Below are 15,703 nucleotides of genomic sequence, written 5' to 3' on the forward strand. Positions count from 1 at the left end.
GAGACTGCAAAAACCTGTTCAGTGAAGATTCAGGAAGAGCAGAGGAAGGGACTGTAAAAAGCATTCTCAGAAATGTGGAAGCAAAAGCATTGGGAGGACCTGAGAAAAACTTGAATATTTGTTCCTAGTCTGAAGTAATTTCTTCTAGTGTGATATGTGATGCCATTGAATGCTGACAGGACAGAGACAATCAAGCAGCTTTTCCTTAAGAATATCTCCCTTCTGTACTTCAGCTTCCTTGCAGTGGGAAGCATTTGAACAAGACAAACCAACATGCACAAGTCACTTCTCAGCAGAGCAAATGAACTCACAATGCCTTATGCACTGGTAGGCTGCTGTGTGTACCAGAGCTCACTCAGGCATCTCCCTGCTGCACTGCAGTCAGTTTGCTGCTGCACCATTAGCATAACCCAAGTCTGAGAAATACGAGCCTTTAGAGGCACCTGTACACCTTCAAATCCAGAAGGCTTGTCATCTTCCCACTAATCTGTTGGACAGGCTACTTACCGTACTTCATAGGACCGATCTGGGGGAGCTGAAAAAGCTATTTGTTGTCATAGAAACAGCAGGACTTCGTGCTACTGTGCAGGCTGATATGTGAGGGTATTATTGTTTGGCCTTTTTCCAGGTTACCAGATTGAGAAACGCTAAAAAGCTTTTAAAAAAGCTCCTGAAATTTTGCCAAATAATCAGACCTACAGTTCTTACAAACACACTCAAATATTTGCTAATTGTTGTGGAAAAATCTGAAAATTCCTGAGTATGGGAAACACTGTTGAAAGAAATACGTTCTTGACCCCCCAAAACAAACAAGCAATGGACATCTGGTAAGGCTGAAGGGAATGGCCAAAAATCTGAAACCAGTTTTGAAGAAGCAATTAAAACTACAGCCATTGTCTTCAGTTCCCTCCACTCAGCTGAGGCTAGTATTTTGAAAGCCTATAGTTAGAGCAGTAATTTAGGTCAATCCTGGAAAAGGAAATATCCCACGGGCTTACCAGCTGCCAGAGAGCACCACTCACTGACCCCACTGCCAGGGCAGGTAAGGGGTTTGTGACTTTACTTTCTGTTCTTTGCTGCTGGAGAATAACAGTGCCAGTAAATCACTGAACTGAACACTGTGAATGACCAAACCTCCTGGCACTGCAGGGGAACAGCTGTGCTTCCCTGGTAGCTCCAGAGGAAGACAGGTTTACACCCAAATTACAGAATCACAGAAGCATTTAGGTTGGAAAAGACGGCTAAGGTCATCAAGTCCACCCCTTGACCAATCACCACCTTGTCAGCTAAACCATAGCCCTAAGTGCCACATCCAGTGGTTTCTTGAATACCTCTGGGGACGGTGACCTCCCCACCTCCCTGGGCTCCCTGTTCCAGTGATTAAATCACACTTCCATGAAGAAGTTCTTCATTACTCACTAGCCACAGAAATACATGGCATGTGTCTTAGATATCATTTACTTTAGACAAAAAAAGTCCTTTTACCAGAATATCTTTTTGTTGTTGTTGTTTTTCTTACAATTTTTCTTAAAACATCTTTATCCTCCACCTGCAGAACAGTATTTCTTGGTTATGACAGAATGGAAAGATAATTCTCAGAGTGTTGCTAGTTTGTAGAAAAGGTGGAATTTTTACCTATTTGTCTTGGCAAATGAGTGCATATGACTAGGATAGGTAATGCAAATATTTAGCTGTATGCTGGGCACAGGTGGGAGATAGAAAAAGCGGTTTAGATTATAAAGGTCTTAATCCATCTGCATAGAAACTTCCCACTCTTATTTCAACAGTCCAATTTTCTCCCCATCTGTTCCAAATAGTTCAAAACCCTGTCCCATTTAACACAGAAATCACCGCTTCCTTGCTGTAAGCCATAAAAAATGATCCAAATGGCCTTACATGTCCTGTGTGGAGGAAAAAAATAGCCCTGTGACTTGCAAACAGCCTGCCTCCGTCATGCAGGTATGACATCATCTGACATCTGTGAGTTAACATCCAGCTGGTCTATTGCCCCATAAAAATATACTCCATTTTTCTTACTGAAGTAATCTGCTTCTATTACAGAATACATCTTACCCCTCTCCCATTGCCACAGAAACAGTCAGAATGCCTTAGGAATTGCAAATATACAATTACTAAACTTTCAGCTCTCTCAGGCTGTGAAACTGGACGGATGCAACACTAAATTGAGCCATGAAAAGAATACAGGAAAATGGCTGGAGGAGCAATTCGTGTGGGAGTGCTTTTCTTAGATTTAATTTCTAATTTTTTGTTGGACAACAGCCTAGGGCTGCAGCCAGCCACACAGCCTCCTCCTATGCCAGGTCCAGCATCCATCCTCTATTCCAGCTTCCTTTTACAGGTTTAGTCCCTTCATGTTCAACTCACTTGCCAGCTGAGGAGCAATCTAATGTGATGCAGAAAGGCAGAAGCCTTCAGGAAAAGACAAGCATGTGAAAGACCAATTTGTCAGTAAAGGGCTACTAATTTACACTAAACAGAAACAGAACTGCAAGGTAAATGAAAAAAAAAAAAAAAGCTGCCATTTTCTAGATTCTCCTTACTTCACTGGCTATTCAGACTGTTGCCACTTGTTAGAGTTCAACAAAAGAGAGAACTGAGAAGCCTTTGGTGATTCTATTTCTGACCTAACCCTAGAACACAGAGGCTTTTAGCCTACACTCCTCTTCAACAGAAACCCTGTGTGACCATCAGCTGTGGCAAACCCAGCCCAAGCACTTTTCCTTTCCCTCCATATGCTGAATAAGGTATCTGTTTAAAGGCAAAGAGAGTGTGACTAGATAAGCCAGTTTTTTCCAAGAGAGGAGAGGTCATGACTCGCAAAGCCCATGAGTCTGGGTTATATACTTAATCATCAAAATAATCCACTTGTTGCAAAAGCCTGGGATTATGCAAGCAGGGGAGTGTTGGCTGTTCTGGCATCTGTAGTTACTCACACAGACTACAGCTCTTCACTGGGTGGCACCACAACACAGATGTCTGTCACTGCAATTTGTAGACATTCTGGTGCTATAAACAGTAACACCATCATGCACACAAACACAGCAAAGTCCAGCTGGTTTTGGAATTATGCCTCATATACCGATATTTATAACAACAGCTATTAACTGACATGATACACTTTTGCTTTGCAGAAAGTCACAGTATTTTACTGTGATGAAATATAGTTTGATCTGGAGTCCCTGGACATCACTTGGAGACATGGAATGAAGTGAAAATACAACCATATTGCATATAAACATTTAAAGAGCTGTAGGTTAAGTATCTGCTTCTTGTGATACCCCTAACTTAGTTAGGTAAAACCTAAAAATTCATGTCTATTTCAAACACACAAAATAATCACCTGGGCATTCTGATACTGACTTAGGTCCCAGATATTATAGGACATGTTTCCTGCAGGACATATGAAGCAAACTACAACGACATAGTAAAAATCATAGTGCTCCCATTGTATGCATCTGTGCCTCACATGAATACAAGAAAACAGCAAATTTGTTGATATGAACTCTACTTCAGAATATTTTCTCAAAGCTAAAAGCAAACTCTTAACATTTGCATGACAGGAAAATTAAGGTGATCTGGATACAACAGACATGGAGTCAGACTGAGACATAAGCACCAGGTATCACTGGGCTGAAGAGAACCTCTGAAATTTCTCTGCATGACAATTGCAGGCTTGTGAAATTTCTGCAGCCACAAATTTTCCTTCTGTCATGTCCCTTCCCTGGCTGGGGAATCAGTTTTCGACAGGAAGCAAATTAATTTCATATCAAGAGTGACATCCTACCACTCCCCCAGAAGGCCCAGATTCTAATGTTGGAAGACACCAGGGCCTGTTATAAGGTCATACTGGTGAGATATTGAGAAGGCAGGTCAGGTAAGTTGCTTACAACTCACCAAACTGAAATCTGCAGACCCAGAGATTACTCAGATTGTGCTTCAGGAAAGAAGTAATGGGTGTCCAAGGGAGAAGCATATGCTGTGCCTGGGTCATGGGATGAGTGCTGCAGTACCAGCTGGAAGAAATCTGGCAGGAAACTTGACGATAATCAGAATCTGCAGCTAAGGAAAAATAAAGAGTAGACTTTGCACAATAGAGAACAGTGAGAGTAGATGTAATTTCCCCATCCTTATGTATCATTTATATAATACTAGAAAATTACTAACCAAAGAGGGTAAAACTGGAAAGAAAACAGCTGATGTAATGAGATTAATGTTAAAAAAAGGTTAGAAAAAGAATTATGCTAAAACATCAACTGAAAAGCTGATGTTGCAAATTTTTGCTCATTTGTCTTTACTTTTATATGAAAAGCTTGTTTTGATTTTATTTCATCTTCTTTTCACAGATTCATAATCTATTTCTGCAATATACAAAACTTGCTGTTCCTGTTTTCACAGTGGAACTTTCCTTTGCAAATACTGGAGAGGTTGGAAAAAGGTGTGTTTATCTGCCCTCTGCTGGAAATACAGCACTGGCAGCACTGGCAAAAAAAAGCGGTTCCCTCTCCACACAGAGCTCAGCTTCATCATGGGTTTAGCAGCTACACACCACACGAGTTGGATTTTGTTTAATGTACCTAGTCAAAATAAACTTTGTCTTAGTTGTTCAATATTGACTTACTCTTCTATATAAATACTGCGATCCAAAAACTGGAGTAAATAAAAAGTATCTCTGAGGAAATCAAGGAAATTATGCTTTATAAAGCTGTTTAAGTGAAAGTTGAATTATACTGTTAGAAATGGAACTGGTGAAATTTGCATTGCCACATTCACAGACAGAGGCACTGAGTATACCAGCCACCCCTAGGGCAGTGAGGAAGCAAAGGACCTCCCAAAACACTAAACACAATCCAGCCCCATTACTACACTTACCCTTCTTCTGAAGTCATTCCTCCCCATAATCAACCTTATCAGAAAATGTTACTTTTCCTTAAGAATTTGCTTCTATTCCTTGACTTCAACCCATGACCTTTTTTTTTTTTTTTTTGAGGGAAGACTCACACAGGGATGCAAGGATCGGACTAAAACATGTATTTTTCCAGCAGTTTTGCAGTAAGTTAATAGTTAAAATAATAGCAGCTATAAGAGAGATTTTTCTTGCAGTCTTTCAGGGCTACTACTTTTTTTAACCCAGGTCCAGCTGTGCTATCTGTTAGGCCAGCATCTTAAACCAGAATTCTAGCTAGCATAGGAAAAAGCATGATTAGTTAAAGCTGACAGAAACAACCCACTAATTAACATGCAGATTGTATTCTAAAAATCACGCAGCTTCTTTTGCCTGCTCTGCATTTAGCTCATCTCCTCCTATAAGCTGATTCAGACCAGCCAAACCTCAAAGAGCCCAGATGTTTTTCCAGAAACAACCTTTAGGATTACAAGGCATATATGCAGCACTGCTCTTTGTGCTGCACTCTATATGCATTTAACATTAATTCAGTTAGTCTGTGTGGTAGTGGATCTTCAGCATTCAGATGGTGCAGATTATCATAATGACAAATGGAAAAATACTGCACTGGCCATCATGCAGCACTTCTGGGCTTGGCCTCACCTCTTGAAAGACTTCACCCTTTGTGCTTTTTTTCTTACTAAAAGAAAATTACATCATATGCAACACTGACACAACTGTCCTAATTTTCTTTCTCTACACGATGCTTTGATCTTGCTAGTCTTGTATCTATAAAAGAACTTTTTTTATTATTTGCTTTCCTCAAAGTAACATTCCACACACACACCCCTCATGGAGGCTGTGACTGAGTTGCATCCTATGGACTTCACTTTCGTAACAAAATTTACGCTGCAGAAACATAGGTTGGTAAAAACATTTAAATAAAACATTAGCTTGTCCTCTTCTACCTTTCATGCTGTTATTGTAAATTAATTTTTAATCAGTTCCTACCCCAGATACATCCCCCCTTTAAACATACACTTATCACATACTGTTAAAAGCATTTCTAAAAGGCCAACTGAAACACAGTGCCAAAGCTGCTCCTCAGCAGCCCTCTAATTCACATTTATCTCTGGTATCAGCTTCAGCCATGATGTTCTTCCTTTTTACAAGCTGCTGGATGGGTATTCGAGCTGTGCTTTGGATTACAGTCCATTTCTGCCTTCTGAGCTTGCTGAAGGGGATTCTGTATTAAACAGGAGGCTTTCAGAGTTGCAAAGAGCAGTTGGGAATCCATCTACCACACATATTTTAGAAAGTTCCTCCTAATGCTTTATGTCTATCAAAACATACAAGTATTTAAAAAATCCAGCTAGTTACACTGCTACAAACTTGGGTCCTGTTCTGTATGACTGAAGCTCTCTCTTACATAAAAGGAGAGGAAGAGGTCAATGATTCACAATGCATAAATTAAAAATTACCAAAGATACAGCTAACACTGCTTAGCAACCATCCTTCCATTCTAAACTCTCCTGTTGCTTCTCCTTGCCAGATTTTAGACATTTTGCCTTCATTTACCACTGAGCTGTCTGCATCAGACTAAGGGTTTGGCTTTGGGTTTTTATTGGGGTTTTTTGTGGGGGAGAGGGGAAGAAGAAGAAAAAAAAGGAAAACCCAACCAACCAAAAAAAACCAAAACAAAACCAAAAACAAACACAAGGGACCTCAAAATCACCTGCTTCTCATCACTGCAAATTCCTCTCTCACTGGGAAGTTCTAACATGTCTACCTTTGAAATGGGCCCAGCTGAGAAGTATACTATTGTTGGACCTTGTCACCACCAAAACCTGACTAAATCCTTCCCAAACCTTCACCAATGCTAATTCATCAAAATTGCAATGGACTTTAGTGGTTGAATTTTCTGAGGATTTTCTCCCACAAAGCACATTCCAGCACTTCATACCAGACAACGAAACCATAAAAACACCAGCTACAGACAAGGCTGCAACACCCACGATGGGATTTCCCAGAAGTCACTTGTCAAAGTTAAAGCTCCCCTGGGGTGCAAGGGGTACTCGGGGCTTTCTGACTTCTGGAGTGTTTGGCTTTACAACTTTAACATTACATCCAGGTAGCCTTTATGAAATAATCGCATGATAACAGTATAAGACGTATGAAAACATAGGTGCATTTTGCAAAAGCATTCCATATTGTCATCATATTCTCTACCAGGCCAACTTCCACTGTAAAGCTTTCAAGTCTTGCCATAAAAATGAACACTAACAAAATTAAATATTTCAGGTTAACAACTGTTTCAAAGCACCTAGGGTGAGGCTCAGCAGAGGATTTGGGATCCAGTGCAGATTTATTCTTCAGAACAAAGATGTGACATACTTACTAAGACTGTTTATTATAGCAGTACATTTCTAAGCTATTGCCAAGAATGTCTGGTACAATGAAATTACATAAACACAAAGCAACAGGCATCCAACTTTGGATCGGATTATTTTTGGACCAAGGTGATCATAGGAGGTTTTACAGGCTGGATTGCATCCAGGAGAGGAAGAAAGAAAAACGTTAAGTAATCGTGGCAGAAGTTGTACCCTTTCAATTCATGATCAGCTGACAAAAACTGATGGCACAGCACAGAACCAAGCATCATTAATCCCAGCCAGTTACTTACCTCCAGTGCATGCCCTGTACTTTAACTGTTACTGCTGTTCTAAAAGGAAAACAAAATAAACCCCAGAGGGATATGGATTTCTGTAATGGCTTATACAGCTCCAGTTGACACAAGCTCTGTGCAGGATATTTCCAGAGACTTAACATCTTACTGACAAAACCATAGATGTTATGGATGGATGATATCTGCTAAGCCATCTGTTCTGTTTCATTGCCAAGGCAAAACTCTTCCTACTGCATATTTATTTGACTTTTGCAGTAGTTTTAAATACTCTAGTGAATGGAGCTTCCCCTGTTCCCCTGGGGAGGTTGGGCTCACTACAGAATACTTTTCACAGGCAGAATTTTTTTCTGGTGTTCAGCCAAAGCTTCCCCTTTTTAATTGCAACCTATGACATTCCCTGACCTCCCTGCGTGTGCCAGTCTCCATGTTTCAGCACACAGGGAAGAGAAGCTGTACGCATCAAGGACTAATACATAACTGTTTTTAAAAGACTAAAGAGTACGTACACAGAGGGTCTCAGACAAAATAGCATCTACTCTCCTCCCAGAGAATGTCAGAACAGTGGAGTCTCAGATTTCTCAGGTAGGGGCTATAATTACTGCAGTGTTTTCCAGCATTTCTAGTAGGTAGAGACAGACAACAGTTTCAAGACACCAACCCTCCTTCATCCATATGAAAGCAGCAGCAACTTATTTTTAGGCCAGAAGCTCTGTGGAGGCACAGCAGGCAAGCAGCCCCCAGTCCTCCTGTTTGTGGAGGGTGGAACAGGAGAGGCTGCAGAGACAGAGGAGAGCTGGATGGAGTCTCCCAGCCATCAGCCAGCCTTGTCTCACCACAGACTAACAACTGACCCAGTGTCACACCTTCCACGGGGTGCCCCGACAGGCTCAAAATCACACCTCAAGTCCAGCTTTATTGCCATTCTTTCTGAAACTCTCCAGGTAGTATTTTAGTGTACCCCTTTTGGTTTCAATTGTTACGTGTCAACAATCCTCAAATCTGCAGTGCTGATAGAAGGATTTTGTACAGCTGTACATCTGCACTGACTACATTTTGTTCTCCTCAAAACTGATTAAGATCTGACATCTTAAATGCTTCCCCTCATTGCCTTTAGCATCTTTCCCTATGCAGAGGTTGTTCTCCAGTTTAAAAGACTTTATTCTGTAATAAGGTTAACAACAAGACTTTTTACACTGAATCAGCCTCCTACATCCTTGCTAATTTGTAGATTAGGTAACTGAGGTTAACCATTACAAGATTCCAGGTCTGGTTTTGTCCTGGTTTTAATAAGAGTAGCAGAACTCTTCTATGCATTTAAATCTCATTGAACTTGTATACCTAAGTAACATTTAAAACCAGCTTGTTGATAATTGATAACTTTTCTACATGGCTTAAGGCTGGGCATTTTTGTGCTTTGTTTTGTTTTCTCCTAGAAGATGAAGCTGACAAATGTAATTTCAGATAATTTCATTACAAATTGCCACTTTCACTATTTCTCACTGTTTCCAGTGGGAACATTACTTTTTTCAAGGAAGACAGTGGCCTATAGCAATACTGATAAATATCATTAACAGAGGCATAAAGTTCATGCATGTATTTTTAAAAGTTTAGTACTGCATCTAGGTACCATATACAGAGTCTTCATTAAAAAATCCTAGGAATCTGCAGCAGTTACTGTCTCCAATGAGATTCCATAAGATTGTGGCACATTCTGGCTAATCTAGAAACAGATTTGCAGTCCCAGCCCCACAGGTCATTTATAAAAACTACTGTCTCAACTTTTCTATTGCCTTACAAAAAATCTGGTAACAGCATCCTCTCTTCTGTTCACATCTCCATCTTCTTCTGACTAAATCAGAGCAGTCAGAACAACAGAAATGTTAAATATCATTGAGTCTAAAAAGTTCTCCTATAAACAACGACGTTTTATTACCTATTTTAGATATCTAATTTTAAATCCTTTCCCAGCAAACATTTGATTTTGTATCACACTTCTGTCTTTACCAAAATATCGCACGGGACCACGTCATTGCGCTACGAAATTCCTTGCGTGTGCAGCACAGGTAGCTCTGGATTTCAGGGACCGGGAGGAGGAGAAGCGTCCATCCCGCGAAAGGGCGCGGCCCCCCGCCCCCGCCGCCGCCGCCAGGTGTCGGTCGCGCCGCGCCCGGGGAGCGACCGACAGCACCGGGATCCATCCCGATCCATCCCAATCCATCCCGCCCGCCCTCTCACACGCGGCTGGAAGCCAGCGACGGGCGCTGGGAAGCATCCAGGGACACTTCCACTCCCTCACGGGTTCCCTCGACTCCCGCAGCGCGGCTGAAAGCCAAGCCAGAGTCTCGGCAAAGTTTGTTTGAGGCACTCTGACTAAAGCACCCACGACCTGTAAGCGATATTAACTCGGAAGTGAACTAATTAATCACTTGCTACCTGATTACACATTACCTAATCACAGGCTCAACGGCTGACTTTTTTTTGTCTGGGTATGTAGATTGGCATCTAAGTAAGGTCAAACTAAGCACTGCTTCTGGACAGAACACAGGAGGAATGCAATGATAAACCAGGAATACAACAGAAATGGGGAAAGGTCTGTTGACAACTGCTTCGGGCTCATGGGAAAATTAACAGCTGGGGTAGGACCATTTCCCCCCTCCAGGATAGCAATGCACTTCCCCTCTATTTTCCCCCAAATTGAAGCTGTAAGCATCTCCTCCTGGAAGCTCTCTTCTGCCTTTCAGAGTGAGCAGTTTTTAATGGAAAACGAAAAGCAGATAAGGGTAGAAGAAGCAGGGGGTGAACACAGGCAGGTGGTGAAGGTGGGAGGAACAGGAAGATCCTGGAGCAGGGGGATTTCCCGGCCCTGTCACTATTGCTGAATCCTGGAGAAGCCCTATCGATCAGTTGCTGTCAGAATCCTGAGATGTCAGAAGACCATAACAAAGATAAAGGCAGTAGAAAGATTGCATTGGGCAGGCAACAGAACACACACCCATGGGAAAACACATTCTATTGCCCTCAGCAGTCACAGAGGAATCTGGGTTTAAATTAGATTTTGGGGCAGAAAACAATAAAAAGAGCAAAAGTTCCTGTTTGCTAAGATGTCATATGCTAAGTTGATTGAACAAATTCTCTGCAATATTTACAGGTGACAGACTGCAAGCAAAGTACCAAACGAGAGAAAATTCATTTTATATCAGCACAGAATTCCATGAGTTTTCACTAGCAAGTACCAAGAAGAACCAGACAACCACTTCAGAGAGCATCTGTAGACAAATTCAAATGCAGGAAGGAACATTTCTCCTGCTTTTATTAAAAAACTGTCCCCATTAGTAGCCAGTGTTTCTCACTCATCTGAGCTGACACTTAAAACAGCTTTTGACTGCAGCAGACTTTGTCTTCAGCCTTTTGGAACAATCGTACTCTCTTCACTAGTGTTTGTTAAAAAGGGGCGTTCTCATTAATTTTAAATGACATTTTTAAAACTAGTAACATGATGTATTCACATAGACATTGTTATTTGCTGTACACAATGCTTTCCGTTCAAAGCTCTAAGACCTTTTAGTTCATTCTTAAAAAATTTATATGCATGCTCACATCGAGTATTATTCAATTAAAGAGAGTCCAGAGGGAAAAAATAAAAATCACTGGAGGTATAGAAAAAAATTACCTTTGAGGAATAATTACTTTCATAAGTTAGTCTAAAGACTAAGAGAATGAGGTGACAGCCTGCCAGATTTTAAATACATAAAAATTTTCCACAGCTGCAAAATGGAAGACTAACCGCTATCGGCAAAGTGGATAGAATAAGAAGTGATGGGCTTAAACTGTAAAAAGAGAATTTTAGGGATTTTAGTGGTAAGGGTAGCAAAGTTCTAGAATAGATGGCTTAAAGAACTTGGAAGTCTTCACCTACAAAGATAATTAAAACAAGTTTAAAATGTCTCTTGGATGACTTTCTATACTCATTATGGCTAAAGGTACAACAATATATTAGATTACTTTTCTGTCATCTTTTCTGTTACATGAATTTATGCAAAACTAAGATTTTGTGATATTGCAAGTTTCATAATGTACAGGTTTGTAGATCATGTTGACTGACCCCCAATGGAATGCACAACGATGTTTTCCCTGCATCCAGTCACACTATAACCCCATGGGAATGCTCATTTCTCGTAGACTTTTCCTATTTCTCCTTCTATGCCTGGCAGAATCGGGAAAGGCAGAGGCAGGTTCCAAAAACTGAAAGAAAAATAGTAGCCAGGGTCCAGGAGTCACCTATGTTTAACAATGAGCAAAACCAAAATGGATTCTGAAGGGGTTCATCTTCCCCACAACCAGAGTTTCAAACAAAGATGCACATTTTGAGAGATTAAAGAAAAATAAAATGTATTTAAGTGGATAATCCCATTATTCTTATGAGCTGTGAAGGCTTGAGACAGAAAAGCTCTATCTGGCACAGACAGGTAAAGATCCTCGGCCCACAGGAGAATCTTCCAACTTCACCTCCTAAACTACTGGTTAACTGTTTAATCTTCTACACAGTGGGAGTTGTGAGCAACCTGGACTTACCTTTTGTTTCTTTTATGGTTTTTGATTTAGTGCAAGTTAACTGAGATAGAAGAAACTGAGTTAGCTCACGACTCAGTTGTTAAACACCAGCCCTTTCAGAGATCGGAGCCCAACATTTGCAGTGCTTGATCTGTACTGTAAATTGGGACAAATATTATTTCACAAAATACCTCTATGCCTATGACATGAATTCCATTTCATGCAAAGAAATAGACCTTTTCACAGCTGCCATTCACTTGTTTTGCTCTATTCTGGATTCTCAAGAATGAGCAAAAAAACTGTTTATTTTTTGCTGATGCAGGCTGTCTGAGTTTGCCCAACCACACATTTGACTATGCCTGGCAGGGTGGGGCTGAAGTTTGGTTTTTCTAAACATCTCAGATTGTCATTCTGAAACTCACAGGCGTGATCAACTCTGCCGGATTTCCCTTTCACGCTGGAGAGAAAAAATGCAGATGGCATGCAAGGAGCAGCAGAGGAAAAAATAGTAACTGCAGCTATCATTTATTTTTCGCAACAGTTCCAACACCATTTCCATCCAAACTCATGGTAAGTCTTACACTGACATCCAGAGTCCAAAGTCTGACCCAGAGACAGTGCCAATGTGTTAGGCTGTGATCACTGAGAGGGTCAGATGCAGGCCTTGTCTAAGTGGGCTGAACTTCTATCAACTTTGATGGAACCTCCACCACCTAGTACGAAGAACAAATTTGATCTGAGTGTAGTCTCTGCATCAAATGAGTATCATCCTTGCACTACTCTTGCAGTGTCCCTTCTGCTTTATGATGCTTTCCATTCATATTCCCATTGCTAATTAACTGTTGTGTAATAACAAAGACTAACCAAAAGTGCCTTTTAGAGACCAATCAGCAGAGTCCTGTGACAGTCCTTGTGAACAAGGAATAATGGGATGACACCTGAGCTGCTTTAAAAAACCCAACCAAACCAACAAAATAAAACACTTATGAAAAGCAAGACAAAACATATGAACTTTTATCCTTGTCCAGAAAAGACAAGTAAACAGTCTAATTTCAACTTCCCTAGAACTTTACATATAAAAGCTTGCTTTTGAAATTCACAGAGAAACCACAAACGGAACTGTAGTAATGCCTCTGCAATCAAAACAGCTTTGGGTACATCTGCATGCCTGGGGGCAGATAAATTAGAGTATCTAGGGCTGGAAGGATGAAAGACAAATCAAGTCCAGACAGCAGCTATCCATGTTAGCACTGCTGAAACTTGTAAGCCACAGAAAATATAGTACATTAGCTTAGGTTGCCCTGTGGTTACCCAGCTTTACAGCATTCAGGCTCAGCTGACCAGGTCAAAGCACACAGGAGACGTGTCCGCACTTGACATACCTTCCATGTGAAAGGTAAATTAAATTCAAACACAAACCTCCAGAAACGTGTAGCTACAAATGGAAAGAAGAAGGGCAGCCTGTTCTTCTGGTCTTCTTTTGCTTTTCATCTAACTTACTCTTCAAACTTCATCTTTGCCAACTAATAAATTCACCAGATACTGCAGCAGCATTTTAGAGATTGCTGGGATCAAGGCAGACGAAAGTCCAAGCCTCTTTCCTAAATCACACTCCGGATCAAGCTCGTTTAACTGAAATGCAAACGCACACACAGCCACCCAGAACGGGGAGTCAAAGGCTAATGACAGTGTTTACGTTCTCCTTTCATATATCATCAGCGACAGAAACTGCTGTACCTCAACCACAACTAGTCAAACAGGCCAGACATTTCTTTGTAATGGACACAGCAGTAACATACAATATGTGTGAGAGTGACTGCACCCCGGTATCATCCTGACAGCATGGGAAATCTGCTCATGAACCCCTTATGAATTATGTTTGTGACCATCTCTGTTAGACCAAAAATTTATTTCATTTGCAGGACTTATTTATGCTCCACAACCTCCACCTCTGTCTAAAATTCCAAGTCTAACAGCAGGGCTAATGGCAGAGTACAAACAGCCTCTAGGGGCAGTCAATTTACGCAGTATTTCCAGGCCAGCACGCCGTGAGCCAAAGAGGGTCACAATCACAACCAAAGCCAGCTCAGCAGCTAGCCACCCTAGAAAAGAACTGAGCAGAAACCTAAGACATGTTGGTTTCTCTCTTAATGTAAGGAGTTCATTTTTTGACATCCTCTTCACACCTATAACCCAACAAAATGTAGGGATTACAGTATTGCCTGAATGTGCAAGTTTTTCAAGCTTTTTAAGTGTCATAAAGACTCAGAACATGTTCAAGTTATATTATTTCCAAAACCCTGGCACACCTGCTTGATGTACCCAAGCAATGCTCACAGGAGACATGCTTTTTTCAGTTCCCTGACTCTGAATAAGAGGTCTCATGCCTGCAATTTTATCAGTGAAAATCCCACTTCTGATTTGTGGGAACTTTTCCACTTTCAGTTTCATTAAATTATTGCCGAATTCTGATCACAATGAGGAAACACAGTTAAGGCATTCCAGTTGATTGACGGAAGGAGGGAGAACTCGTGCTGGTGAGTTCTGACTGCCATTATTTTGAAGTTAATATTGTTTCTTTCCTGACTCATTGTATTATAACAATGACACTCACTTAGAAGGGAAGGAGCAGTTTTATTACGTTGATTTCCCATAACAGAAAGAGAGTAGAGGCCACACACAAGGCTGAGGCTGCAAGTGGCACAAAATGCCTTTACAGCTAAAAATGCTTTGCTATTTGTTCCACTTTGCTCTGAAGACAAGTGTAGATCAGAGCCATATTAGCCTCACATCATGCAGGGACACAGTCAAACAGGACAGAAAGCATGACTTCTAGGAATACTTACACTTTCTCCAGTGTACCTGTGTGACTTCGTTTGTTTGAAGTCCTTTCTATACCTACAAATAATTGCTTTGATTAAACGAACCAGTCCCAAGGAAACTTTTTCAAGAAGGAACGTCAAAACAATGGTTATTTTGTCAACGAAGTATCTGCATAAATGCACACAAGATCAACAAAGGCCAGTGTGAAGGTTGCTTGATAACCTGCGTGAGAAAGCTGGGTCCTCTCTCTGAGCAAGCATTAATTTGTATCATAATTCCCAAGGTGTCAGGCTGGGGTAGTACCAGCCTGTTCTGTGTCTTGCATCTTCAGTAACCTGTTCCCAGAAGGCTGCCCACAGGTGGATCAAGATAACACTCAGGTAAGTTTGAAGGACCACAGTAAAGGCAAAACTGAAATAAACACTTTGTCTATGATCTGTGCCTCAGCTTTTGCACGTGTGCTTAATGAATTTGTAATTAAACTGTAGCTACCAAGACTTCACTAGTCTGGGCTTTAATTTCAAATAGCATCTACTCTGCCTGCACTTGAGCAGGGGAATTGTCCTGTAGCCACAAATACTTACACGAGCACACATACACACCACAACACTGTAAATCTACACCGCTCCCACACAAATACCACAGCCCCCCATAATGTGAGGGGACAAATCAAGCTAGACCAGAGGTCTTCCTTTCTCTGGGACACAATGCCCGAGAGACGCTTCCCTGCCTTAGCGAGG

Source organism: Corvus brachyrhynchos, unplaced genomic scaffold, assembly GCF_000691975.1.
Source record: "Corvus brachyrhynchos isolate BGI_N302 unplaced genomic scaffold, ASM69197v1 scaffold101, whole genome shotgun sequence".
Lineage (NCBI taxonomy): Eukaryota > Metazoa > Chordata > Aves > Passeriformes > Corvidae > Corvus > Corvus brachyrhynchos.